The sequence below is a fragment of the Podarcis muralis genome, chromosome 2 (genome assembly GCF_964188315.1).
Source record: "Podarcis muralis chromosome 2, rPodMur119.hap1.1, whole genome shotgun sequence".
NCBI lineage: Eukaryota > Metazoa > Chordata > Lepidosauria > Squamata > Lacertidae > Podarcis > Podarcis muralis.
Window position 1 is genome coordinate 107,701,199 of NC_135656.1, and position 15,033 is coordinate 107,716,231.

General features: G+C 44.5%; 1 long non-coding RNA gene across 1 annotated transcript; it reads left to right on the forward strand.

Moving 5' to 3' along the window:
* The first annotated feature begins 7,228 nt into the window (after positions 1-7,228).
* LOC114588699 (uncharacterized) lies at positions 7,229-11,279 on the forward strand. The gene is made up of 3 exons (XR_003704497.2): positions 7,229-7,482; positions 8,732-8,851; positions 10,911-11,279. It is a non-coding gene; the product is annotated as an uncharacterized LOC114588699 (long non-coding RNA).
* Positions 11,280-15,033: the final 3,754 nt, after the last annotated feature.

A 15,033-nucleotide genomic window follows, 5' to 3' on the forward strand; every position in this document is an offset into this window, starting at 1 on the left:
CTTGGGCGCTTAGAAAAACAAAAACAAACTGCTGCAGCCACTACCACCACCATCTAGCAGCTGCCACCATATTTTTCCTCCACAACGTACCTTTTCCTGGAGGTGAAAATAAGGATTTGAAAGCTGGCTTATGCAGAGTTTGATTATTGTAGAGGTGGAAGGGACCCGGGGGGGGGGGTCATAGTGCCCAACCCCCTGCAGTGCAGGAATGTCAACTGAAGCATCCATGATGGCCATCGAAACTCTGCTTCAAAACTTCCAAGGAGGAGAGTCCCCAAGCTCCCAAGGGAGACTGCTCCATTGTCCAAATGCTTTTGTTGTCAGAAAGTTCTCCTGATGCTTAGCTGGAATCTCCTTTCTTGTAACCTGAAGCCATTGGTTCAAGTTCTATCCTCCGGGGCAGGAGAAAAGAAGCTGGCTCCATCGTCCATGTGACTTTGTCTGTAGTCTCTCTAGCCGGGGAGCAGGCTGCTTCAGAGAGTACATTCATGTCACAGTATATTAGCAAAGGTTAATAACTAGGGCTGCACACCAGATTCAGCTGAGGCCCAAAGCCTGAGAAAGATCAGGTCTATACAGTGGGATCCAGGCCTTGGACGACACTTGGGAAGGAACAGCAATGTGCAGGATCCTGCCTTCCCAGCTGGTGAATCGGAGGATCAAATGCTGCACAGTGCTGGTCCACCCACTTAAACTGTATGTTTAAATTGGGTTCTAAATGTTAGAATTCCTCCTCCGTGATTGCAGTCATGGGATTTTTGTCTGTCACATGACGGTGTATGTTTTGACTCCACAGAGTGGGAAGTGACGGAGACAGGATGTTTGTGTTACTGTGTTCCGTGAAGTGGAACTATTGTCCTTTGTTTTTTTTCTTTGCTGTCTGATGCTAGAGAGAGAGGGGCCATATTGCAGTGCTCCGTGTGTGTTTATATGTAAATAAAGTAGATTAGCCAAAATGCTGAGTTGCTGAGGTCTGTTACGCAAGCTGCGAAGAGTCTTCGGATCCCTAAGTGTGCCGATGTCTGTTGGCATCGGTCTCTGTGATGTTCGGGCAGAAGAAAGCTTATGAAGCTTCTGAATGAAAGACCAGGAGGGAGAGAACATGCCAGTCGGGCATGTGTCTCTGCCAGGGTCCTAGTCGAGTGTAGGACAAGCTCCTGACACTAAACCCCCACCAGAAACACTTAGATCTGCCCCTGAACTGCTGGAGACATAGTTCCAGTTACAGATAGGTAGCCGTATTGGTCTACCATAGTCAAAACAAAAAAAATTCCTTCCAGTAGCACCTTAAAGACAAAACTAAGTTAGTTCTTGGTATGAGCTTTCGTGTGCATGCACACTTCTTCAGATACACACATGCTGGAGACATAGATCCAGGTAGCACTAGGGCAGTACAGGGTGAACTGGCCCAATCCAAGGGCCACAGTTTGAGGGGTGGGGGTCACAGGGCAAATCACAAACTATTCAACTGTCCCAATTAAATCAGGACATCCTGTTTTGCAGCGCCATGCTCTCATGTGACAGCATGACACTCGGAAATGTACATTTTTTGGTTCCGTGCTCTCCTGAAGGTCATATGACTTGCACAGGAGCACAGTCCAGAAGACGTACATGCAAGTTTTCTGCAGGGACATGTTGGGGGGGGTGAGATTGTGGGGTCTTAGTACAGTCCTATTGGTAAAATTAAAAGAGCCCTGGTGGATCAGATAATAGGCTTCCTAGTTTAGCATTTTGTACTCACACTGGCCAGCCTGATGCCTTTGGGGATCCCTGAAGTGGGACACGTGCTCAACAGCACAAGACTTAGGTCATTACCAGCCTGGAGGAAGAACTTCCTTATCCCAAGGTAGGATGAAGTGGGCAGAAGGAGATGTACTTTGTTCCTTTTGATATAGCAGATATACCCTTTGCCTTTTAATGTTTTGTGCCTGGAGCAGAACGATAAGGACAAGGGTCAAGACACACTGCTCTTTGAGCTTATGCTAGCATAACATTCCATTTCAGCTTTTGGCACATCCGTTGCTGATTGACATGAACTATTAAATTAATTCATTGCTACGGCAATTGGGTGGGTGATTAGTGGCTGCAGCAAGGGCTGTTTTTCATTGGCTTCTGCTGCGACAATTGCTGACTGCTGGCAGCGAGCGGGCAAACGAATGGTTGCTTTGGTGATTGGTGATGTGTGCGATTCAAAAAAAACCTCAACAACTTTGGCCAATACTCCCCCCAAAAAATCTCAACTACTCTGGTCCATCTCCCCCCAAATTCTTAAATTGTAGTCCCCAAAAATAGAGGGCATCTTATACACGGGGGCATGTTATACACAGAAAAATACGGTACCTCCAGGACCTTCAGTCCTAGGTGCCTATGGGGTTTGCTGGTCAGCTTCCTGCAGCAACAGCAGCCCCATTCATAAATTTTTATTAGGGTTTTTACAATATTACAAAGTGAAAAATAAAAAAGAAAAAATACAAAATAAAAATAGTTAAAAACAATCAAACTTTTCATCACTTATCTTTCCTTTACTTGTTTCCCGGACCTCCTCATACCTCCCTTTTTTGTATTCCAGTTCAATTTATTAGTTCAGCAGTTTCTTTCCCTCTTTATTTTACCCTGATCTTTAATCTTAAATTATTATAACATTAAATTTTTACTTACACAAAATCATTTTTTCATATTCTTTTATACCATTAGCTAGAAACCACTTAATTTCAATCCAACATCATTCTAACATTCATTAATTTTACAGTATCTCTGTAAATAGTCTTTAAATTTCTTCCAGTCTTCTTCCACTGACTCTTCTCCCTGGTCTCGGATTCTACCAGTCATTTCCGCCAATTCCATGTAGTCCATCACCTTCATCTGCCATTCTTCCAGAGCGGGTAAATCTTGTGTCTTCCAATGCTTTGCAATAAGTATTCTTGCTGCTGTTGTAGCGTACATAAAGAAAGTTCTATCCTTCTTTAACACCGATTGGTCAACTATGCCCAGGAGAAAGGCCTCTGGTTTCTTCAAGAAGGTATATTTAAATACCTTTTTCAATTCATTATATATCATCTCCCAGAAAGCCTTAATCCTTGGGCACATCCACCAAAGGTGAAAGAATGTACCTTCAGTTTCTTTACATTTCCAACATTTATTATCGGGCAAGTGGTAGATTTTTACTAGCTTGACTGGGGTCATGTACCACCTGTATATCATTTTCATAATATTCTCTCTTAAGGCATTACATGCCGTAAACTTCATACCTGTGGTCCATAACTGTTCCCAGTCAGCAAACATAATGTTTTGTCCAAGATCTTGTGCCCATTTAATCATAACAGATTTCACCGTTTCATCCTGAGTATTCTATTTCAACAGCAAGTTATACATCCTTGACAAAGTCTTAGTTTTGGGTTCTAACAGTTCTGTTTCTAATTTTGATTTTTCCACCTGGAAGCCAATTTTCTTATCCAAATTATTTGCCTCCATTATCTGATAATAATGAAGCCAGTCTCGCACTTTGTTCTTTAGTTTCTCAAAACTCTGCAGTTTTAGTCTATCTCCATCTTGTTCCAAAATTTCCCAATATTTCGGCCATTTAACCTCCATATTGAGCTTTTTCTGAGCTTTCGCTTCCATCGGTGACAGCCACCTTGGGGTTTTATTTTGCAATAAATCCTTATATCTTATCCAAACATTAAACAATGCTTTTCTAACAATATGGTTTTTAAATACTTTATGCGCTTTGACCTTATCATACCACAAATATGCATGCCATCCAAATACATTGTTAAAACCTTCCAAATCCAAAATGTCTGTGTTTTCAAGAAGTAGCCATTCTTTCAACCAGCAAAAAGCTGCTGATTCATAATAAAGTTTAAAGTCTGGCAGGGCATATCCACCTCTTTCCTTTGCATCTGTTAATATTTTAAATTTTATTCTAGGCTTCTTGCCCTGCCAGACAAATTTTGAAATATCTCTCTGCCACTTCTTGAAACAGTCCACCTTGTCCACAATTTGCAATGCCTGAAACAAAAACAACATTCTAGGCAATACATTCATTTTTATAGCAGCGATACGGCCCAGCAATGAAAGCTTCAAATTTGACCATATTTCTAAATCTTTTTTCACTTCAACCCAGCATTTTTCTTTTTTTTCTTTTTTAATAATGATTTTTATTGATTTTCCAAACACAAAATAAACACAAACAATATACAATACATAAACAGACAAACATTTAACATGTATAATTTCATAACCCTCTTTTCCTAAACCTTACTTCCCGGACTTCCCCATGCCTCCCCTTTTCTGCATCCTTGTTTTTACATTTCTTCAGCAACTCCCCCCATTAACTAATTATTCAATTCATTTTCTTTTTTGGTTCTTCTCTAACTTATCAATTACAGCTGCAATTCTCTATTTCCCAATCCCTTGACATTTTAGCACTCATCAATTTTACAACAGTTTTTAAGGTATATTTTAAATTTCTTCCAGTCTTCTTCCACAATCTCTTTCCCTTGGTCACGGATTCTGCCAGTCATCTCCGCCAGTCCCATGTAGTCGATCACCTTTGTCTGCCATTCTTCCAGCGTGGGTAGTTCTTGTGTCTTCCAATACTTTGCTAAAAGAATCCTTGCTGCTGTGGTAGCATACATAAAGAACGTCCTATCCTTCCTTAACACCAATTGGCCAACCATGCCCAGGAGAAAAGCCTCAGGTTTTTTAGGAAAGGTCCATTTAAGGACCTTCTTAATTTCATTATAGATCATTTCCCAAAAGGCTTTAATCTTCGGGCAGGTCCACCAAAGGTGGTAAAAGGTACCTTCAGTCTCATTACATTTCCAGCATTTATTATTGGGCAAATGGTAGATTTTTGCAAGCTTGACTGGGGTCATGTACCACCTATAAATCATTTTCATAATGTTTTCTCTTAAGGCATTACATGCCGTAAACTTAACACCGGTGGTCCATAACTGTTCCCAGTCAGCAAACATAATGTCACGACCAATGTCTTGTGCCCATTTAATCATAGCTGATTTTACCTTTTCATCCTGTGTATTCCATTTCAACAGCAGATTATACATTCTTGACAAATTCTTAGTATTGGGTTCTAACAGTTCTGTTTCTAGTTTTGACTTCTCCATCTGGAAGCCAATTTTCCTGTCCTGTTTAAATACCTCATTTATCTGAAGATAATGAAGCCAATCTCGTACTTTAGACTTTAGTTTCTCATAGCTCTGTAGTTTAACTTTTTCACCATCTTGCTCTAAAATTTCCCAATATTTTGGCCATTTAGACCCCATATTGAGTTTTTTCACTTCCTTGGCTTCCATTGGTGACAACCACCTGGGGGTTTTGCTTTCCAATAAATCTTTATACCGCGTCCAAACGTTATATAGTGCTTTCCTAACAATATGGTTTTTAAAACCTTTATGAATTTTTACCTTGTCATACCATATATAAGCATGCCAACCAAATCTATTGTCAAACCCTTCCAAATCTAAAATGTCCGTGTTCTCAAGAAGTAGCCAGTCCTTCAACCAGCAGAAGGCTGCCGATTCATAGTACAGTCTTAAGTCCGGCAGGGCAAACCCCCCTCTATCTTTTGCATCGGTTAGTATCTTAAATTTTATTCTGGGCTTTTTGCCCTGCCAGACAAATTTAGATATATCTTTCTGCCACTTCTTGAAACAATCCATCTTGTCCACAATCTGCAATGTCTGAAACAAAAATAACATTCTCGGCAATACATTCATCTTGATGACAGCAATTTGGCCTAACAAGGAAAGTCTCAACCTTGACCATATTTCTAGATCTTTCTTTACTTCTGTCCAGCATTTATCATAGTTGTCTTTAAATAAGTTCACATTCTTAGATGTTAAATTAATCCCCAGGTATTTCACTTTCTTTGCTACCACCAAACCTGTTTCACTCTGAAACCTCTCTTTTTCACCATTTGTTAAATTTTTCTCCAAAACTTTAGTTTTCTGCTTGTTCAATTTAAAACCTGCTACCTGACCAAATATTTCAATTAATTCTAAAACTCTTTTTGTACTAGTGTCTGGCTGTTGCAAAGTCAATACTAAATCATCTGCAAATGCCCTCAGTTTGTATTGTCTGGCTCCGACCTGAACTCCTTTAACCAGTTGGTCCCCTCTAATCATATTTAACAGAACCTCCAGGACCGAAATAAAAAGCAATGGGGATATTGGGCATCCCTGTCGTGTTCCTTTTTCTATAGGTATTTCTTCCGTAACCACATTGTTAACAATTAACTTTGCTTTTTGTTCAGAGTATATTGCACCTATACCATTCTCGAAACCTTGGCCTACCCCCACCCCTTGGAGATTCTTCTTCATAAAACTCCAGGAAATGTTATCAAAGGCTTTCTCCGCGTCCACAAAAATTAGCACAGCCTTCGTATTAATGTTCACTTCTAACAATTCCATAATGTCTATTATATTTCTCACATTGTCAGACATATGTCTCCCTGGAAGAAAGCCAGCCTGGTCTTTATGGATCTCTCCCACCAACACTCTCTTTAGTCTTTTTGCCAAAATGTCTGCAAAAATTTTATAATCCACATTAAGTAGTGATATAGGGCGATAGTTTTTAACCTGGTTCTTTTCAGTCTCAGTTTTCGGTATAAGTGAAATAAAAGCTTCTTTCCACGACTCAGGTGCCTTTTTCCCCTCCAGAATTTCATTACAAACCTCCTTTAATGGTTGTACCAGCCATTCCTTCAACGCTTTGTAATATCTAGCAGTCAAACCATCTGGTCCTGGAGATTTTCCCAGTTGCATATTCTGAATGGCACCCTCTATTTCTTGTCCAGTTATTTTCTCATTCAAAATCATTTTGCTTTGTTCTGAAATTTTTTGTAATCCATATTTCTTAAGGAATTCTTCTATTTCTTCTTCGTTAACTGGCCCTTGTGCATATAATTTCCTGAAATAACTCTGGAAACAATTACTAATCTCATTTGGCTTGTAAATATTCTTTCCATCCACCATCAAACTTGTAACTGTATTCAATTTTTGCCTCTTCTTCAATTGCCATGCTAGGAGTTTCCCACATTTAACTGCTGATTCAAATGTCCTTTGTCTCATTTGCTTAATTTTCCATTCTATCCATTCTATTTCCATTCAACCCAGCATTTTTCATAGTTTTTCATAGAGGGCGGAGTTGAAAGCTAGAGGCTTTCAACTCCGCCCTCAACAACTTTCAACTCCAGAAGGCTACACGAGCAGAGGAGTCTTATAGAGCCACTACCTGTGTGTTCCTTACTTTGCCTAGCCTCTTGCTGGGTGCAACTTGTGCACTGAGAGGAGCCCTGCCTGAACCGCCCCGACCCCAGAAGGGCCAGAGAAGAAGTCAACTTCACTCTCTTTGTTCCGGAAAGCCATCCCATGGGGTGCAGCATCTTCCCAGGGCCTTGGGGGCCATGGGTGGCTCTTACTTGGCTTTTGGCAAGTGTTTCCTTTGGACTCAGCACAGAAGGTAAGTCCCACCTGCAAGAGGAAGGTTTGCATGTAGATTACCTGCACTCTCAATTTCTTCAACAGTGACAAATCCCACTCTACTTTCTGAACTGGAAACAAAGGAAGGATGTGTGCGGTCATATTGTAAATGACAATTATAGTAACTTGGAGAGAAAAAATGTGTGCAGCACACACACACATTTATTTTATTGATTATTTATGCCTCTCAATTTCTCGTCCCCCCAGGGGAGCCAAGGGTGATGTACCATTATTATGTGACTATAAAGACACAAGATGCACATTGTGAATGAAAGATAACAACAGCGAACACATTATGCAATATATATATGTATGAAACTCACTGTCACAAATACCTGCAACCTACCGTATTTTTTGCTCTATAAGACTCACTTTTTTCCTCCTAAAAAGTAAGGGGAAATGTGTGTGCGTCTTATGGAGCAAATGCAGGCTGCACAGCTATCCCAGAAGCCAGAAAAGCAAGAGGGATTGCTGCTTTCACTGTGCAGCGATCCCTCTTGCTGTTCCGGCTTCTGAGATACAGAATTTTTTTATTTCCTTGTTTTCCTCCTCCAAAAACTAGCTGCGTCTTGTGGTCTAGTGTGTCTTATAGAGCAAAAAATACGGTAACTTCAGTTAGTAAAAGATAGGTCTGTGGAAGGCTGTGAAGAGTCAGTGTAGACAAAACTGAGCCAGTTGCATCAATGGTCTTAGATGACCCACGAGGATCCCTTCCGACGCCACAGTTCTGTGATCCTAGTGGCTCTCAGCTGCAATGCCATTCTAGTACAATGGATTCCATCATTAATTTAAGCACAATGGATTAAGATTTTTAAAAGACAGCTTTCCACAGCGAACGTTCCACTAAAGCCCATGTATGTCTGTGTGATGGACAGCAGAGCCAGACCAGAGTCCGGTGGTGGAGTCCCTCGGAAACCCAGCAGAGTGCTGAAGCCTCTCTCTGATGGACTACGGAGCCAGCTAGCCACAGAGTGGGGAGGAACAGCACATTTGGGGGAGGGAGGGATAAAAGGAGCAGTTTCTGTGTGAGTGGCAGCTGATAACACACAAGTCCGGTTAATTAAAAGGGTTGGTTTATTGGTAAATTGCAGAAATTCATGTAATTGGTGTACCGTGAGGAGGATGCACTATATTTAATTGGGGGCGGTTGGCGGGAGCACATCCGCCACATTATTAATGGACGGATTCGCTGCCGTCTGCACAGAGAGTAAAAGTTCTGTGTTTCACAGTGCATGGAATCAACTGCCACAGGTGCGTAATGGAGAAGCCAGGGCTGCCATGCTATCCTGCAGACGGAATCTGCTCAGTGTGGCGTGGTGGGGGATGCTTTACTGAGAAAGAGTACAAAGGTAAGGAGAACTTGCAGGGTGAAAGAGTACAAAGGCAAGGAGTACAAAGGTAAGGAGAACTTGCAGGGTGATTCTTTTCTGTGTCTGTGTGTATATGCACCTGTATGTGGCGACACCAATTTATACCTCTGTCCCTGTCCACCACAGGCAGTCATGTGCAAATAGTCTGAGGCCCCAGAGCCGGCCCTGCCATGAGGTAGACTGAGGAGAATGCCTCAAGCAGCAGAATAGAGCAGGACCCAGGAGCAGCAAAATCCCACCACTAGGGTGTTTTTTTTATGCTGCCGTGGTCTATAGCATAGGCTGGGTGAGCTTACAGGGGCGGGGCAAGGCCAACTGCTGTGTCTGCTATTCGCCAAAGGGCTGTTGTGTGGCACAGCCTCCCCACCAGCAACTTCTCTCCCTCTGGCTGTTCTCTCCCTCTTCCAGACAGTGTGCTGAGGGCTGGCTCACTCCTGAAATCCCTGCCCACTCTGCCGCTGGGGCGAGAGCAGCAGCCAAGATTTGCTGCTGCTCCTCCTTGCCCTTCTTCTTTAATCCCCAGCTGCCGCCTTCCTGAACTTGGGTGCTGGGCAGCAGGGCCAGGCACCAGGAAGGATCTGCCTTCCCTGAGCGCTAATTTGGGGTCCTGCTATAGAGGGGGAGCCTCCTGCCCCTCCAGGAGCAGGAGCAGCTGCCATTGCCACCAGCAACCCAACCTCAGTAGCACTTTCTTCTCAGTATACATGCATAGGCTCAGGTTGTATAGTTGCAATCCTCTACGCCAGTGGTGTTGAATTAGCTAAGTACTGTGGAGCCCCTACTTTTGAAAATGTCAGTATCTCTATGGTAGTTTTTGTTATGTTAATGGAATATCCTCCAACATCCCGGTGATGCAAATCGGGATATGGTCTGGTCCCTCAACGCAATTAAAAACCACCTCTATCTTGACAACGGCCCCATCTCCTGCGCAGATATATGCACCCCACTCAGTGACCCCTCGCTTCCCACCAGGCACCTCAGTGAAGGCCCTGCCCCTCACTCACACACCCTCTACTCTTTCTCTCCCTGCACCATCCAACTGAGGGGGAAAGTGTGTGTGTGTGTGTGTGTGTGTGTGTGTGTGTGTGTGTGTGTGTTGCAGAAGGTATTCAGCTGAAAGGGAATTGTGCAGGGGATGCTATCTCCAACCCATTTATTTCAATAGCCTTTTTAAGGTTCACTAAAGAAAAAGTAGCAGGAAGGTGAATAATTGCCTTATATCATTAGTATTATTAAATTTGTATGCTGCCCTTCATCTGAAGATGAACAGGGTGGTTCACCCTTGTTGTTTAGTCGTTTAGTCATGTCCGACACTTCATGACCCCATGGACCATTAACAAACGACAGTTCCCAAGGGGAGTTGTTCTGTGGTTCACCTCAGGCAGAAAAATGTCTTGGGCTGGCACTTTGTTGGGAACCCAGCCAAATGGGTGGGGTATAAATATTATTATCGTTATCGTTATCGTTATCATTATTATTATCTAGTGGAATAGGGTGCAAACTACTACGTGTAAACTGATTTGAGCAGCAGTACAACAGGCCATCCAAGCAGGAATGACAGCTGGGCTCAGGAAGAACCTGAAAAAGCCCTGGGCCCAACTGACCCTTATGCTCTGCAAATGGTGTTATAAAGAAGGCTGGTTCTGCTGTATTCTGTCACACCTTCCCAACATTCTGTCTCACTCTGGTGTGGCAAACTAGCAAGATTCAAAACTGAACAGCAAAGTATGTATCAGCGGATCTGACTCTCCATTGCTGAAGTCACTGGGTGGTCCATTCCTAATGCACTATATACAAAAAATGTGACATGGGTCTTACACCAGGTGATCCTGACAGTAGCACAGGTACAGTGGTACCTCGGGTTACAGAGGCTTCAGGTTACAGACTCCACAGGAGGCCCCATTAGCTAAAGTGGTGCTTCAGATTAAGAACAGTTTCAAATTAAGAACAGACCTCCAGAACGTAACCCGAGGTACCACTGTATTAGGAAATACCTCATAAGTAACACAAAGATGCCTTCTTCTCTCCACAATCCCAGATGGCAGAGCGGTGAAAATAACCAAGGGCTGTTATGTAGATAATTCCAGATGTGAAACCAAATGGATAAATCATGCAGATAAAATTGAACATGAGAAACGCTGCTGTGCCGAAGACAATTGCAACAACAAATGGTAGAGTGTGGATGAAGACACACGTAACGGTTAAGGCTGAAATCCTACCAACACCTCTTGTGGATTAAGCACCATGGAACTCAGTAGAATTTCCTTCTGATTAAACATTCATACAATTACTCTAGATGAAAAATTGCATCCCTTCTTCTTTAATATTGTAAGACACCCTGATGATTGTGTTGTAGCGCCACCTATAAATCCTGTGAAGAACTAAATAAACATGATTTTAAATGCTGGCTGCTGTCTTTGCAAATACACTCAGCTTCAGTGATTCCTTAATTCCCATTGCGCACCATGTTCAGAGTGGTGAAAAACTGAGGCTCTTCCTCATTTCACTGGAGGCATGGAGCTCCTAATCAGCTTTCATGAATCTGAATGGATTTTCCATGGGTGCCTGTTCCTGCACAAACATTACCACAGGACCTGGGACTGTATGTAGCCTCGTGTGTATCTGAGCCTTTCTTCATATACAGTATTCCATTGCCATTGTCTATGCATATTTTTGAACGCACCCATAGATACAGCACCGCAGTTTGCGCCACCTCATGGTATCCTTAGCGCAGGGGTAAGCACACTTCCCTTGGGCACTCTTGTCGCCGCCACCCAGTGGCAGAGGAAACCGCTTGGGCACCCGGAGCGGCAAACATGACATGCACCTGGGGGTGCTGCGATCCACAAACAGAGGTGGGGCAATCCGCCCACATGGGTGCACCGAAACTCCTGGGGGTGGCTGCACCGCCTGCCAACCATGCAAATATGCCTGGCGTGCGGCGTTGGCCACCAGGGTTGTGAGTGCCGCCAGCCAGCGGGTGCATCCCCAGCGGCCAGCACCACTTGCTGAGCGTATTTGCACAATCTGTGGGCAGATTTTCACGGCAACTGCACCAATCGTGAACATCCGCCCACTGGGGGTGGGAGCGCCACCACACCGATCTGCCCAGGGAGATTTTGTCACACACACACACACACCCAGGCATGACACCCGGGGCGCACCACACTCCACACACACCCCTTGCGATGCCCCTGCCACCACCATCCAGCAGCCACCATTTTTTCCTCTACAGTGTACCTTTTTCTTGGAGGTGAAAATGACCACTCCCTGCATAAAACGGGGGGCGCCCTTTGCGTGGACGCACGCAGCCCCTGGATCTGGAGCGGCTCCATTCAGCATAGGCTTGGCTTTGCCTTCCCTCAGGTGGGATACCTGGAGGTCCCCGCCTACCTCAGTCAGTTGTCCAATCCCACCTGGGGGAAGCGTTGCCAAGGAGACCAGGCCAGGTAGGGGAGGGATTACCTGCCCACACAATAGAGGGAGGATCTTACCTGGGAATCCTCACTTGGCTCCAGAGCTTCTCCCACCCTACCCACCCTCAGTTAATGAGGGTTAATTTTGCAGGTTAACTTTCTTCACAGGTTTTGCAGGTTAACTTTTCTTACAGGTATGCGGGCGCTCTTACGTTAAGGTTGCTGTTAAAGGGCCAAAAAGGAATTTCCCTGCATTGGCAGGTTTCGCCTTTCCCGTAGCAAAACATCACAACTTTGGCGGTATCAGGCCTTGGGCGGAATCCTTTTGTCCATCTTCCTCTTGCAGCGGCGATACCAGGGTTCCCCGTTAAAGGGGTTTCTGAAGGGAGGCTTTGACCGTACGCCGAAAGGTCGTCATTGCTCTCCCCTGTGGCGGCGGCGTAACGGGGGCGGCTATCTCTGCGTGAACATATGTTCTCCAGAGCCGTCCCATCCCCCACACAAACACTGGATAACCCTGAAGCTCCCTAGGTCCCCGGCTGGGGGCTGGGGAGGGAGAACGCCCAATGCCTGAGCCAAGGTCTACCCACATTTGAAATTTAATAAAGTTGTGGCCAATTTAATCCCATAGCACGTTGTCTTGAGTTCTTATTCCACATGACGGGAGGGGGGGTGCTCGGGACCTGGGGACTCCGCCTGTCCACGCAATGAGGATTTGAAAGCTGGCTTATGCAGAGTTTGATGATTGTTCTACCTTCCTAAGTACTTTGGCAGGCAGCAGGTCTTCTAGTGGACACTGCAGAGTGCCATGGCCAGCCAGATCCTGGGCCTTGTTCTTGCTTTGTCCATCTTCTCTCTAGCCGGGGAGCAAGCAGCATCAGAGAGGCCGGTGGCATCACAGGCTGGATACTGTGCCCTGCATGTTAGTGAAATATGCGGTTGGAATGCTGTCAGATGCCCTTGGTTTTTGCAATGGAAGGGCAAGCAAGACGGAAACTGTGGGTGTTTGGCAGACCTGAGATCCACCTTTTTTTACCTGTACAGCTCTGTTTCTAAACATTTTATTATTATTATTAACAGTACCTGTTAAAGAGGTAAAAAAACAACATTAAAAACAACTTACAACAATAAAAAATATGGTAGATCTCTTATTATTAATTCATTTGTTACAGTCTGGTCTGTTTCTGAATCTCTGCTCTCTCTGGCTCAGTCTGCATTTAGGGTTCCAAGCAGCTCAGTATTGTGGGAATGGTCAGGGCGGCAGGAGAGGACATGTTGTTTATTAATATCCTTCCTAACTTGCTCTAGCAAGTTCCTTTACTTAGCAGAGTTTACATTTCCCTTCCCACGCACAGCAGATAACTGATTGCAAGCTCGTGTGAGCCTATCACTATTATACAATTCAGTCTGTCTCAGATTGAATTGTACGTTCTTGGTAAGTTCCCCTGAATCCCTCTTAAAAAGAATAAAGGTGCCACAATCTTATTCAAAGATAATAAAAGAAGTTTACTCACATCAGTTCACAGTTGGATTCCTGAAGGCAGACTTAGTTACAAATATGTACATGTGGATTTACCCCCATAAAAGGTAAAGGTAAAGGTACCCCTGCCCGTACGGGCCAGTCTTGCCAGACTCTAGGGTTGTGCGCCCATCTCACTCAAGAGGCCGGGGGCCAGCGCTGTCCGGAGACACTTCCAGGTCACGTGGCCAGCGTGACATCGCTGCTCTGGCAAGCCAGAGCCGCACACGGAAACGCCGTTTACCTTCCCGCTAGTGAGCGGTCCCTATTTATCTACTTGCACCCGGGGGTGCTTTCAAACTGCTAGGTTGGCAGGCACTGGGACCGAACAACGGGAGCGCACCCCGCCGCGGGGATTCGAAACGCCGACCTTTCGATCGGCAAGCCCTAGGCGCTGAGGCTTTAACCCACAGCGCCACCCGCGTCCCATTTACCCCCATATGGGGGGAATAATCCCTAGCAGAGCTGTCCTAGCTAAAAGCTGGTCAAACGATGAAGGAAGTCAAAAAGAGGAAGGGGTGCTGTGTGACTCGTCCTTTTATTACCTGGACAGGTAAGATCATACCCACCTTCTATCACATGCAAAAGCAAGGATGTTCCAGCCAGGAGGAACATGAAATATCGACTGGCTGGACCAAACATTTCCCCACATGTCCTCTCCTAGCATTACAATGAATGTTGTACTTGGCTGCCTCTCATGGATCACATCCCACAAGTATAAAATGAAGCTCTTTGTTCTCCAATTCACTATTATGCAGATTCTAGAAGCAGCTACAATGTGTATGGTTTTTTCCTTTTTGACCAGAGTGGATAAAATTTACAGACACAGAACCTCATTCATACAGAAACACCAGCTACAAATCCCCAGTGTCTCCTGGGACTGGAAATGAATTACATATAACTTTTAAGGGGGTGAGTGAAGATCATTCTGAGATTTCAAGCTGTGCATTACGGTTAGTCCTCTTTGTTTCCTGCTAGAGTTAATGACATGGTCATCCAAATAGTCTAATTCATGTCAAAGTATAGTAAAGGTAAAGGTAAAGGTACCCCTGCCCGTACGGGCCAGTCTTGACAGACTCTAGGGTTGTGCGCTCATCTCACTCTATAGGCCGGGAGCCAGCGCTGTCCGCAGCCACTTCCGGGTCACGTGGCCAGCGTGACAAGCTGCATCTGGCGAGCCAGCGCAGCACACGGAACGCCGTTTACCTTCCCGCTGGTAAGCGGTC